Below are 9,576 nucleotides of genomic sequence, written 5' to 3'. Positions count from 1 at the left end.
GACACACAGGCAATGTTTAATGCCAGAGGCAGGTCATTGGTAAAAATAGAAAAGAGTAGAGGACCTAGAAAGCTGCCCTGCTGTACACCACACTTTACAGGTTTGACATTAGAGAAGCTTCCATTAAAGAAAACCCTCTGCGTTCTATTAGATAGATAGCTCTGAATCCACAATATGGCAGAGGCTGAAAAGCCGTAACACATAAGTTCTCAACAAAGGGTTATGGTCAAAAATATCAAAGGCTGCACTGAAATCTAACAGTACAGCTCCCACAATCTTCTTATTCTCAATTTCTTTAAACCAATCATCAGTCATTTGTGTCAGTGCAGTGCATGTTGAGTGCCCTTCTCTATTAGCATGCTGAAAGGCTGTTGTTAATTTGTTTAGAGAAATAGCATTGTATTTGGATAAGAACAATTTTTTCCAACAGTTGGCTAAGAGCTGGAAGCAAGCTGATAGGTCTGCTGTTAGAACCAGTAAAGGCCTTTTTAACTGTCACGCCCTGACCTGAGATATCTCTGTTTTCTTTATATTTTGGTTAGGTCAGGGTGTGACTAGGGTGGGTACGTTAGTTTTTGTATTGTCTAGCGTTTTTTGTATGTCTAGGGTTTTTGTAGGTCTAGGTGATTTGTATGTCTATGGTGGCCTGATATGGTTCCCAATCAGAGGCAGCTGTTTATTGTTGTCTCTGATTGGGGATCATATTTAGGTAGCCATTTTCCCTTTGGTGTTCGTGGGTTCTTGTTCTATGTTTAGTTGCCTGTCTGCACTATCCATATAGCTTCACGGTTCGTTTTGTTATTTTGTTAGTTTGTTCAGTGTTCATTCGTTAAAATAAATAAGAATGTACGCATACCACGCTGAGCCTTGGTCTTCTCCTGACAACGGCCGTGACATTACCGCTCTTGGGTAGCGGAATGAATTTGGCTTCCCTCCAGGCCTGATGACAAATACGATGGCTCACTGTTTGTTGTTGACATTTCCTGCCTAAATTTGTCTACTTTGCCAATGAAGTAATCATTAACCTTTGTGTGGTGTTCATGTTTTTGTTATTCACCCAATGTTCGCAGGTCTGATGGACCCACAACATTATAGGGTTTTTAAAACAATACAGTCATAACGATTTACGTAAAAATACTTCATATTTAGATGTTGACATATCAATTACAAGCAATATAAACAGCATACATGGTTAATATTTGCCATTTACCTCTGCTAGATCACATTTATCAATAAAAGCACTATTTGTTTTTTTGGATAAAATGTTATAATCAAGACATGGGTGGAATAAATCATGTTTATCTTGAACAAATATAAATGAAACAAGGTTTTCATCACGATTGATGTTTATTGCTTTGAACTGAACAAATTGGAAGGACANACTATCCATATAGCTTCACGGTTCGTTTTGTTATTTTGTTAGTTTGTTCAGTGTTCATTCGTTAAAATAAATAAGAATGTACGCATACCACGCTGAGCCTTGGTCTTCTCCTGACAACGGCCGTGACATTACCGCTCTTGGGTAGCGGAATGAATTTGGCTTCCCTCCAGGCCTGATGACAAATACGATGGCTCACTGTTTGTTGTTGACATTTCCTGCCTAAATTTGTCTACTTTGCCAATGAAGTAATCATTAACCTTTGTGTGGTGTTCATGTTTTTGTTATTCACCCAATGTTCGCAGGTCTGATGGACCCACAACATTATAGGGTTTTTAAAACAATACAGTCATAACGATTTACGTAAAAATACTTCATATTTAGATGTTGACATATCAATTACAAGCAATATAAACAGCATACATGGTTAATATTTGCCATTTACCTCTGCTAGATCACATTTATCAATAAAAGCACTATTTGTTTTTTTGGATAAAATGTTATAATCAAGACATGGGTGGAATAAATCATGTTTATCTTGAACAAATATAAATGAAACAAGGTTTTCATCACGATTGATGTTTATTGCTTTGAACTGAACAAATTGGAAGGACAAATTTTACATACAGTATTTTATGGAAATGATAAATGAGCCCCATTGAAGAACAAATTAAGGCCGCTCTACACACCACATGAGGGACAGAGTTTAACTGTGAGTGTGTTGCAAATGTATTTCATGCACTTGATGCATGTGTACTGTGTCTTCCTGTCCTTCTTGGGTCCACACACATCGTAGCACTTCTTCTTGTTGCTATCGGCTCCAATCTAGAATGATGAAAACACTTAGTTCATTTTACTAACATCTCACTCACATTAATAGTTTTCTGGCATTGTAATCAATTATGATTTCTGTTTTTAGATGTTCCTGGCCACAGATTCTCCCATCCCTGTGCAGCGTACTCGTGAGTACCACATTTTTGTCTTTCTTTGGCACGTAGGACACTAGGGATGTGTAGGACGCTGGGGACATGTAGGACGCTAGGGACGTGTCGGCCGTGAACACAAACTTAGAGGAATTGATAGGCCTGTTCCGTGTCTTCAACAGCTAAGGTGGGAGCTCTGGCTTGTTTTTCTTACTGTACCTACCATCGTCAGCTTCCTCTTGAGGAGCTCAGTCCCAGCTTGTGCAAAGTAAAAAAGTTATCGCATGTGATGTTGTGGCCACGGCCATCCAGGACAACCCACATCCTTTGGTTCTTCTCAGGGGCTCCTCCATCTGGCTTCCCCGTATACACTTGCAAGTTCCACGCATATGATGAAGCAGCATCACAGGCAGCCCAGATCTTGATTCCATATTTTGCGGATTTAGACGGTATGTACTGCCTGAAGGGGCAGCGGCCCCTAAATAGCATAAGCTGCTCATCAACAGTAACGCTGGGCCCAGGGTTGTAAAACAGGAGGTCCACCCACTTGTCCCACACTGACCTGATTGCAGCAAGCTTGTCTCTCTCACACTGAGCTGGTCTGGTGTCTCAGTTATCGAAGCGGATAATCCTGGAAATAATGCGCAGGTTTTCCAGAGACATTGTTGCACGGAAAAGTTCTCTGTCAGTTTCTGCATCCCACAGGGATCCTGTAGATTTCCCATTGGATCTGAAAACACCAGGAAGGATAAGAACCCCAAAGTATGCATGTAAATGAGTTTGGTCCATCTCCTTCCATCTCTCTCCAAAAACACACCTTCCCTCGAAATTAGTGCCGTCCAGAATGATTTTCTGGATGGTGTCTGGGATGAACAGTTCAAAAGAAGACTTTATGTCCTGCACATGAGTAACCGTCATCCGCGTCGGCCCTGGTTGCATTCTTATCACATTGGCAGCCATGGAGGGTAAGAACAACATTCAATTTCAGAATTTTTTGACATCCAGGCTGCTGATGGGCTGGTCCTGAGGCTGGCTGCTGACGGGCTGGTCCTGGGGCTGGCTGCTGACGGGCTGTCCTGGGGCTGCTGCTGATGGGCTGGTCCTGGGCTGGCTGCTGATGGGGCTTGTGCTCTGGGGCTGGCTGCTGATGGGCTGGTCCCTGGGCTGGCTTGCTGACGGGCTGGTCCTGGGCCTGGCTGCTGATGGGCTGGTCCTGGGCTGGCTGCTGATGGCTGGTCCTGGGGCTGGCTGCTGACGGGCTGGTCCTGGGGCTGGCTGCTGACGGGCTGGTCCTGGGGCTAGCTGCTGACGGGCTGGTCCTGGGGCTGGCTGCTGACGGGCTGGTCCTGGGGTTAGCTGCTGATGGGCTGGTCCTGGGCTGGCTGCTGATGGGCTGGTCCTTGGGCTGGCTGCTGATGGGCTGGTCCTGGGGCTGGCTGCTGACGGGTGGTCCTGGGCTGGCTGCTGATGGGCTGGTCCTGGGGCTGGTGCTGGGCTGCTGCTGCTGCGACGGGCTGGTCCTGGGGCTAGCTGCTGACGGGCTGGTCCTGGGCTGGCTGAGGGTCAATCTCATCCTCTTCTTCCAACTCACTGTCAGACTCAGAATTACAGAGATCCTCATACTCCACACTAATCAAATCAAATGATCAAATCAAAATACAATCATTGAATCTAGTTTTGACCATGACAGTTTACAATCTAAGGTAGCGCCAAGTAATTTAGTCCTCTCAACTTGTTCAACAGCTACAGCATTCATTACCAGATTCAGCTGAGATCTAGAACTTAGGGAATGATTTGTACCAAATACAATGCTCTTAGTTTTAGAGATGTTTAGACGTTTATTACTGGCCACCCATGACTGCAACTCTTTAAGGGTTTCATTGACTTCATTAGCTGTGGTTGCTGACGCGTATAGGATTGAATCAAATCGAAACAAATGTATTTATATAGCCCTTCTTACATCAGCTGATATCTCAAAGTACTGTACAGAAACCCAGCCTAAAACCCCAATCAGCAAGCAATGCAGGTGTAGAAACACTAGCTTCTCTCTCTGGAAAAAGAAATTTCAAAGGCCCTCTGAGCAGAGATTATTGTGGTAAGGAGCCACACGTGCTAAGCTATTTATTTGTTGTGTCTCTCCCCCAATTTTCCCCTGGCTGGGGTAGAGAGTGGGAAAATAAAAATTGACATTTTGACAAATGTCGTCTCCTGAGTGGCGTAGCAGTCTAAGGCACTGCATCTCATTGCAACAGGTGTCACTATAGTCCCTGGTTCAAATCCAGGCTGTATCACATCCAGCTGTGATTGGGAGTCCCATAGGGTGGCACACAATTGGCCCAGTGTCATCGGGGTTTGGCTGGAGTAGGCCCTCATTGTAAATAAGAATTTGTTTTTAACTGACTTGCCTAGTTAAATAAAGGTAAAGTTTCACACACTACAAAGGGTTAAAAGCGGCAGACAGACAGGTTCTTGGTGCTATGTTGAAACAGTAGGCCCAGGGAGGAGGAAGACAGAGTGAAGGCGCACAGCAAAACTTTGTGTTTTCATCTACACACACACGCGTTTCCACACTCTTATTACCCTCGGGTTTAATGGTCCCGAACACCACATATGTAATATAAATGTGTAGGGGGGTGCACAGTGTGCAGTCAATGCAAATGTGTTATTTTACATGTTCTTCACAGAAAATGAGCCAAGGCCAATGAGTCTCAGGTTGAAAAAATGATTCATTGTATAATTTATATTTTAGTAAACATTGAAAATGGGTCCCACAGACCTGAACACCACACAAGGGTTAAAATAATTGACAACATCAAATTGTTTTGTGATGAATAAGCCATCTGATTCGATGAAAGATGGAGTTGAATTTGTCTTTCTGACCATCATTTCATTTAAAGTACTTTTCCATCATTCTTTATATCATTGATCTTGGCTTCATAACACAGTTTCTTCTTCTTTTTGTTGAGTTTAGTCACATCATTTCTCAATTTGCAGTAAGTCAGCCAGTCAGATGTTAAGACAGACTTATTAGCCACTCCCTTTTCCCCATATTTTTCAACCATAGTTTTTCAATTCCTCATCAATCCATGGAGCCATAACAGTTCTAACAGTCAGTTTCTTAACAGGTGCATGTTTATCAATAATTGGAAGAAGCAATTTCATAAATGTATCAAGTGCAGCGTCTGGATGCTCAGACCAAAACATATTTGTAACATCATCCACATAAGAGTCATAGCAAAATTGTTTGTATGATCTCTTACACACAATTTTAGGCCCAGCATTTGTAACTTTGGCTGTCCTGAACATTACCTTTGGAAAGTATTCTGACCACTTGACTTTTTCCACATTTTGTTACATTACAGCCTTATTTTAAAATGGATTCCAAAAATAAAATCCTCATCAATCTACACACAATACCCCATAATAACAAAGAGAAAACAGGTTCTGACATTTTTAAAATGTATTTAAAATAACAACAGAAATACCCTATTTACATAAATATTCAGACCTTTTGCTATGAGACTCGAAATTGAGATCAGGTGCATCCTGTTTCCATCGATCATCCTTGAGATGTTTTGCAACTTGATTGGAGTCCACAGGTGGTAAATTCAATTGATTGGACATGATTTGGAAAGGCACACACCTGTCTACATAAGGTCCCACAGTTGACAGTGCATGTCAGAGCAAAAACCAAGCCATGAAGTTGAAGGAATTGTCTGTAGAGCTCAGAGACAGGATTGTGTCAAGGCACAGATCTGGGGAAGGGTACCAAAACATTTCTGCAGCATTGAAGGTCCCCAAGAACCTTCAACCTCCATCATTCTTAAATGGAAGAAGTTTGGAACCACCAAGACTCTTCCTAGAGCTGGCCGCCCAGCCAAACTGAGCAATTGGGGGATCAGGCCTTTATGGTAGAGTGGCCAGACGGAAGCCATTCCTCAGTAAAAGGCACATGACAGCCCGCTTGGAGTTTGCTAAAAGCACCATGAGAAACAGCTTTAGAACAAAGTTCTACAGTATTAGTAAACATTTGATCAATACATGTGGATGATCTTCTTCCTGTAGTGTTTGTAAACACCCTGGTAGGTTGATTAATAACCTGATCCTGATTACAGGCACTGGTTACAGTGAGAAGCTTCCTCTTAAGCGGACAGCTTGATGAAAAACAGTCAGGTCCCCTCTCTGTTTACATCACTTACACTATCAAGCATTTCACACACATTATTTCGATACTGACTGTTAGCAATTGGTGGTCTATAGCAACACCCCAAAATAATAGACTTTAAATGAGGCAGGTGAACCTGCAAACACAACACTTTAATAAGAGTTAACATGAGATCTTCTCTAAGCATTAAAGGAATATGACTCTGAATATATACTGCAACACCCAACCTGGTCTCAGAGCATTTAGTATTATTCTGTATGTAAATCCGAGACTCTCCAATTAGTATGATATGTTACGTTTCATATGGTATGTATTAATTTGTGGATGTCCATCACCCATTTTGTATATGTTAAAATTACAATTTGGATTATATTTTATGATATTGCAAAACTTACAATATGTTACGAATTTGCGAAAAGGTACTATATGTTACGAAAATTGCAAAATGTATGATATGTTACGAATTCTAACTAGGTAGCTAATGATAGTTAGCTGGCTAACGTTAGCTAGGCTAGGGTTTAAGGGTTAAGTTTAGGAATTAGGTTAAAGGGTTCAGGTTAAGGTTAGGGGAAGGGTTAGCTAAAAGGGTTAAGGTTAGGGTTAGGGGAAGGGTTAGCTAACATGCTAAGTATTTGCAAAGTAGCTAAAAAGTAGTTGAAACATTGCTAATTAGCTAAAATACTAAAGGTGCCAGTAATGTGATTCTACTTTGCAACCTTTGGGTTGATAGAAGTTTGCGTTATACGCCTACCCATCCACCCTACTTTCAGTAACCATCTGTCTTATTTAACCATACCAAATGTAACATATCATACTAATTTGAGTGTCTCAAATTTACATTTACTATGTTACTGTCACACCCTGACCTTAGAGATCCTTTTTATGTCTCTATTTTGGTTTGGTCAGGGTGTGAGTTGGGGTGGGTATTCTATGTTCTATTATTTGTATTTCTATGTTTTGGCCGGGTAGGATTTTCAATCAGGGACAGCTGTCTATCGTTTTCTCTGATTGAGAACCATACTTAGGTAGCCCTTTTTCCCACCTGTCTTTGTGGGAAGTTGACTTTGTTTATGGCACATAGCCTTTGAGCTTCACGGTTTGTTTTGTAGTGTTTATTGTTTTTATCGGCATTTCCAAGAATAAAGGAATATGTACGCTCACCACGCTGCACCTTGGTCCTCTTCCTTCAACAGCCGTGACAGTTACGTCTAGTCCATGAGAACAGGCTGCAACACCACCTACATAAGCGTTCCTGTCTCTACTATAAATATATATTGTATTGCTATTGCTCTATCATGAAAATAATAATCTAAGTGAGGCTCAGAAATGGCTAATATATTAATGTTATCTGATGTTAGCAAGTTATTTATTTAATTAACCTTATTTCTAAGGCTACATATATATTAAAATGGGCTGTTTTCAGCCCTTTCCTGGGTAGCTTCTCAGAGATAGACATAATATGGAAAAGAGCAAACAAAGGAAAGGGGGAAAAAAACATTTAGCAGTCCATTAATCAGTAGCTGTGTGTAAGTGTCTGTGTGTGCTGCAGGGTTGAAGCTACGGACCCATAGGCTTGGCCCTCTCATCCCTTCAGGCTTCTGGGAGGGAGGGTGGACAATGAGCCTGTCATAGCTGATGTAAGTAATGTCCCCACGCGCTCTGGCAGCTTTCATGGCTGGGATAAGTTGGCCACCCCTGAACTCTGTTTCCCAAGTGCTGGGTGTTTGGAAAATGTTTGTTTTTTAACCTTTATTTAACTAGGCAAGTAATCACATATTTGAAATCGGATAGGTCTACTTGTGACTTTGAAATGTAATGATATGAGGCTATGTATTATTGCAGCCATTCTTGGACAGTTTTGAATAAATCAGACAAATAAGCATGGGATGTTAAATGCTCCAGGAATCAAATATAATTTATTGACCTTTTAGAATTGTGCACATGCTAGGCAGAGATGGTACGGACACTCACAGCTCATAAACACATTCATTTTTTTTTGGTCAATGTTGAGTTAGATGATGCCATGGATCTTCAACTAGTAGGCATAAGTAGTAAGTAAGTAGCCTTGCACAAGCCATGACTTGTGTGTGCCAAAGCGGCTCATAGGGCAGGAGCCTATCTCCTTTTTCTGTAGTGTAAGGCAGCCTGGTGTACAAGTACACCCCTTGGACAGGATGCTAATCTACCGCATGGCCTTACCCCCAATCTCTGTAGTAGGCATAAACAACCTGAATGTTGATATTCATTACATTTTTCTTGAAGGTTGGGTGATTTTGCGAAATTATTGTTATAACAATAATTGGGGGCGGCAGGTAGCCTAGTGGTTAGAGCGTTGGGCCAGTAACCGAAAGGTTGCTAGTTTGAATCCCCGAGCTGACAAGGTAAAAATCTGTTGTTCTGCCCCTGAACAAGGCAGCTAACCCACTGTTCCTAGGCCATTGTTGAAAATAAGAATTTGTTCTTAACTGACTTGCCTAGTTAAATAAAGCTTAAATAAAAAATGTAATTAAATTAGACTGTCAGAACTGGGAAGAAAGGTGGAATAATAAAATAACTGTAGTGTTGTTTCTGACAAGTACACTAATTACCCTATAGTTTAGCCCATTGTTAAGAATTATAATTGTTCCACTCATCAGACTAAATCCAGTAAATAGATAATAAAATCTCCTGAAGACGAGGGACATAAATCTGCCCCTACACACTAACCAAATAATTGTTCTATTCATCCCCCCCCCCCCCCCCCCCCSAATCAMACTTACACTTTCAATTTAACAATTTGTTTGACAAAATTATTTTCATTGTAACAAATAAGGTCACCCTACCAAACTTCCCTGTTAAATTTTAATGTAAGTCTGTCTGATGCCGTTTCCAAATGCCAATCACCAAACAAGGGGTCTAATCCAAGTGAGGATTAAATGGACTTTAGTACATGCTGTCAAAAGGCTGCAATCTGCAATAATTGGGACGGGAGTAACAGCAACATAATTTTGTTGACAACATTGTACATAAAACAATTGTGCTGCTCCTTATACAGCTTTATAAAATCAGTGGAGAACATTCTCTGTCTGCATTCAGCTCCACTAATCTTGAGGGGCGTTTCTTTAAAACAT

This window comes from Salvelinus sp. IW2-2015, linkage group LG11 (genome assembly GCF_002910315.2).
Source record: "Salvelinus sp. IW2-2015 linkage group LG11, ASM291031v2, whole genome shotgun sequence".
In the NCBI taxonomy this organism is placed as follows: domain Eukaryota; kingdom Metazoa; phylum Chordata; class Actinopteri; order Salmoniformes; family Salmonidae; genus Salvelinus; species Salvelinus sp. IW2-2015.
Note: the sequence above shows the minus strand (reverse complement) of the source record.